The sequence below is a fragment of the Octodon degus genome, unplaced genomic scaffold, assembly GCF_000260255.1.
Source record: "Octodon degus isolate 3935 unplaced genomic scaffold, OctDeg1.0 scaffold00003, whole genome shotgun sequence".
Lineage (NCBI taxonomy): Eukaryota > Metazoa > Chordata > Mammalia > Rodentia > Octodontidae > Octodon > Octodon degus.
In genome coordinates, this window is record NW_004524579.1 from 27,619,087 (window position 1) to 27,624,757 (window position 5,671).

Consider the following 5,671-nt stretch of genomic DNA (forward strand, 5'->3'; position numbering starts at 1 on the left):
CCAGAGAGATGGCTCAGTAGAATAGGCACTTCCCTGGCAAGTGCAAGGGCCTGAGTTCAGTCCCCAGTTCTGCCAAAAATAAATAAATAAATAAATAAATAAATAAATAAATAAATATTGGGAAGGAATAAGGCAACAATGCCCACTATCACCACGTCTAATCCATATAGTTCCAGAAGCATTATCCAGAGAAATTAGATAAAAGAAAGAATTCAGGCATTATGAATAGGAAAGGAAGAAGTTAAATTATGATTATTTGCTTTTGGCATGATACTCTAAATAGAGGTCACCAAAACCTCAACCAAAAGACTCCTAGAATTAATTAATAACCAAGTTTAGCAGCACAGCAGGATACAAAGTCAACACTTAAAAATCAATAGCATTCTTGTACATGAATAACAAACTCACTGAGAGAGAAATTAGGGAAATAACATCTTTTACAACAGCATCACGTAAAACAAAATACAGTTTTTCCTCAGTTCATGAATGCTTCTGTTCACAAACAATTTGGTTCCCAAAGAAAAGCAACAAAATTTTATTTCTGTTCACAAACTCCCCATTGGGACACAAATACAATCATGGCCATCTTCCCCATATGAACACAAAAGCAGCCATCTTCCCCAAAATCATAAAACAAATTAAGTTTGTGAACAAAGGTGGCACTGTACATAGGTACTTCAGAATCAATCCAATAAAGGGAGTTAAAAGTCTTTACATTGAAAACTACAGTACTCTGAAGAAAGAGATTTAAGCTATACGACAATGGAAACATACCCTGTTTTTGGGTAGCTACCTATCCCAAAATCAATATGATGAAGATGACCATACTTCTAACACTGTTATAGATTTAATGCAATCTCAATCAAAATACCAATAGCATACTTCACAGAACTAGAGAAAACAATTCTAAAATTCATATGGAACAAGAAAGGACCTAGTATAGCAAAGACAATCCTGGGCAACAAGGAAAAGGCATGAAACACCACAATCTTTGATATGAAGTTATTCAACAAAGCTACTGTGATAAAAACAGCATAGTACTAGCACAGAAACAGACCTAAGGATTATTGGAACTGAATTGAGAATACAAAAACAAAATACTCTGAAATGCCTCATTTTTCACAAAGGAGCCAAACACCTTGGTATGGTTTGTGTATAGGTGTTCCCCCAAAGCCTATGCAGTCATGAGTTGGCTTCTGGAGTTTGTGATTGATTATTGGGGGTGTGGAAGCTGTACCTGCCCTGGTGAAGGTAACTTGCATTACAATATAAGGAGGGGAGAGAGACTAGCTAGCTGCCTGAGCTGCTGCCACTCCTTTCACTCTCGCTTTTTGCCACCACCATGAATGGTTGTTCTCTGCCATGTGCTACCATGCCTTGGAGCCAGCTGAGTATGGACTGAAGTCTTTGCTGACTGTTAACTAAATAAACCTTCCCTTCCCTCATCATGGGTGTCAGGTATTTTGTCCCAGCAACAAGAGAATAGTAACCAAGACACACCTTCACAGGAAGAAAGATAGTCTCTTTAATAAATGGTGCTGGCAAAACTGCTTTCCATAGCTAAAGGTTGAACTTAAACCCATGTTTCTTACCATGCACTAAACTAAAAGAAAATGAGTCAAAGACCTAAAATAAAAACACAAACACTTAATCTGATTGAAGATAGAATAGGTAAAATTGAAGACACAGGTGTAGGCAAAGACTTCATGAATAAAAACTCAACTAGACAGGGACTACTCCAAAGAATAAACTACTGGGATCACAACTTGGATCAAAAGCTTTCATTCAGAGATCCAGCCCAGCCCAAGTCCGGCGAGTGTGTGAGAGAGAGCTTCTGGCTTTCCTGCACTCACAGGATGTCTCCGGACCAAAATTCAGACATGCCACATGAGTGAGACCTTCTGCTGTGCCCTTGGGACCCCTGCAACCTTCCAGAGCCCCTTGCCCCCAGGCCCACCAAGTGAATGACAACTTCTGCGATGCTCTTGGGACCCCCAGACCCAGCCTAAGCCCAGGCCCTGCTAGTGTGTGGGAGAGCTTCTGCACTCCCCTGTGCCCCCTGGGACAGGGGCACAACAGAGGGGCACCACAGGTTCACTGTCATGCCAGAGGGGCACAACAGGTTCACTTTCAAGGGCTGCAGCAGGAAGGAGCTAAACACAACAGCTAGACCCAGGCCAGGCATAACTGGATAAACTCAAACTTAGTAGATCTGCACCCAAATTTCAGTAGGTGCTAAGGTTATAACTTCGCCAAAGCTCTACACCAAAGGTCAGAGGTCAGTGCTATGTGAAATGACAAAGACAAGGAGCAAAATGCAATCTCAGGCCTCGAACCCACCCATAACAAGTGCAGAGGACACTAGCTCCGCTAAAATGAATGAATTAAGAGAGTCAGAAGTAAAGAAACAACAGCAGAAAGGTATAGAGGAACTCAGAGCAGAATTAATTCCTGAAACAAAAAAAAGAAATTGCTGAATTTGTAGCATCTGAAGTGAATCAAATATAGAAACATATGAGGGAAACCCAATGCCCACCCAGAACAAGTGCAGAGGACACTAGCTCAGCTGAAATGTATGAATTAACAGTGTTGAAAGTAAAGAAACAAAAGCAGAATGGTATAGAAGAACTCAGAGAAGAATTAATTTCTGAAATAAAAAAGAAATCTCTGAATTCATAACATCTGAAGTGAAGAATTGAATACAGAAACATACAGAGGAAACCCAATCTGAAAAAAAAGCTCCACAGTAAAAGAATTAATAACTGCCTTTAAAGAAGACATTGATAAAAAAAAATTAGAGGAGATAAGAAAAATGACAGATTCCTTGCATGAGCAATAAAGCAAACAAATAGATCACATGAAGCAGTCAAAGGGATATAGAGGAATTTAAAATCTCAATCACAAGGTTGCAAAACCTTTTGAGTGAAAGTGAAGACAGAGTTTCAGACCTTGAAGACGCTGATGCAGCTAGTGAAAAGGTAAGAAAGGATCTCTTAAAAACAGCTAGGATACAGGAAAATATAATCCATCACCTGCAAGACGATGCAAAGATGGAGGCATCAATGAGAAAGATGGAGTCAATACAAATCATATAAAAAGAATATGGGCAGAAGTAATAGCAGAAAATATCCCAAACATGAGGAAAAAGCCTGACATGCAGGTAACGAAAGCATACAGAATGCCAAATAACTTCAACCCAATGAAAAACACACCGAGACATATAATAGTCAAGATCCCAGAAATTCAGCACAAGAATAACATAATGAAAGCCACTAGAGAAAAGAAGCAGATCACATTCAAAGGAAAACCAATCAGAATTACAGGAGACTTCTCTTCACAAACCAAGCAGGCAAGAAGAGCATGGAGCAGAATACTTTAAGTCCTCCATGAAAACAAATTCCAGCCCAGACTACTATACCCTGCAAAACTCTTTTTCAAGTTTGATGGAGAAGTGAAATACTTTCATGACAAAGAATAACTAAAGAATTTCATGATGACAAAGCCAACCCTACACAGGCTACTGAAAGATGTTCTAGAGAGGGACCAAAATGATCAGAACTCCACAAATGAAAACAGAAGGAACCCACTAAATACAGCAAACAATTAAACACAGAACAAAAAGGAGTAAATGACAACAGGTAAATAACATGTCAATCATAAGTCAACACATCTCAATTATAACCATCAATGTAAATGGACTCAATTCATCAATTAAGATAAATAGACTGGCACAGTGGATTAGGAAACAAAATCCAACAATATGCTGTATACAATGAATGTCCATTTTGTATGTGTGTATTCAAAGTGGTTGGGATAGATATATAGTTGCATTCTCTTAATGAATAGAATGATTTTTTCTAATGGTGTTTGTAAGTAGGATCACAAGTCTGCATCTTGTACAGCAATTAACCACTAAGAAGAATATATGCAGTGTATTATTTGTTGAAACTGTACTTTCGATTTGATTTGAAACTGTCTCATTGCTATATGTTTATCAATAAAACTTTGAAAATAAAAAAAATAAAAAAAAATATGCTGTATACAAGAAACACGTTTAACTCATAAAGACATTCATAGGCTGAAAATGAAAGGATGGAAAACAATACTACATGCCCAAGCACCTCAGAAAAAAGCAGGGTGTAGCATTCCTGTTTTCACACAGTCTCAATGTCAAGCCAAGAATGATCAAGTGAAATAAAGAAGGCCACTATATACTGGTTAAGGGAAAAATTCAAGAGGAAGTGGTAACAATCATAAATATCTATGCACAAAACACAGAAACACCCAACTATATGAGACAAATCTTACTGGACATGAATAATCTAATATCCAATACCACAATCTTAACAGGAGACCTTAACACCCCCTTATCGCAAAAAGGTAGGTTAACCAGACAAAAAAATTAGCAAAGAAGTAGCATAACTGAACTAGAGCTTGGAACAAATGGACTTGGTCGACATATACAGAGTGTTATACACAACCACAGCTGAATACACATTTTTCTCAGCTGCACATGGGTCATTTTCTAAAATAGACCACATACTAGTCCACAGGTCATGCTTAAGTATATGCAAGAAAACAGAATTTATCCCATGCATATTATCTGACCACAGTGCAATGAAACTGGAAATAAATGACAAAAGAAACCAGAAAAACTCCCTAAATATATGGAAATTAAACAACACCCTACTCATCAATCAATGGGTCACAGATGAAATTAAACAAGAAATTCAACAATATCTACAGTTCAATGAAAATTCAAGCACAACTTATCGTAATTTATGGGATGCAATAAAAGCAGTTCTCAGAGGGAAATTCATAGCTGTGAACTCACACATTAGGAAAACAAGAACAGGAACAAATAAACATGCTAATGCTGCACCTCAGACATCTAGAAAAGGAAGAGCAAAGCAAAGCCAGAGCCCAAAGATGGGAAGAAATCATAAATATTAGAGCAGAAGTTAATTCAATTGAGACAAAGAAAACAGTTCAAAAAATTAATGAATCAAAAATCTGGTTCTTTGAAAGATTAAATAAAATGGATAAGTCCCTAGGTAAGGTCATCAAAAAGAGGAAAGAAAAAATTAAAATACAAGCAATAAGGAATGAAAAGGTGTAATCATCACAGACCCAGTGGAAATACAGAATATTATTAATAGCTACTTTTAGAATCTTTACGCTAATAGAATAGAAAACACAGACAAAACGGACAGATTCCCAGAAAGGTACAAATTACCAAATCTGAATCGACAAGATATAACCACTCTCAATAGTCCAATAACAGCCAATGAAATATGAAATGTAATAAAAAGCCTTCTGAGAAAGAAAAGTCCAGGTCCTGATGTATTCACAGCTGAATTCTACAAGAAATTTACAGAAGATACAATCCCTGAACTCCTCACACTCTTCAATGAAATTGAAAACGAAACAGTTCTCCCAAAATCATTCCTGGAAACAAGTATTATACTGATACCAAAACCAGGGAAAGATGCAATTAAAAAGGAGAAGTACGGGTCAATCTCCCTCATGAACATAGATGCAAAAATTCTCAATAAAATCCTAGCAAATAGAATACAGCAAATCATCAAAAAGATCATACACTATGACCAGGTAGGATTCATCCCAGGGATGCAAGGATGGTTCAATATTCGAAAATCTATCAATGTAATAC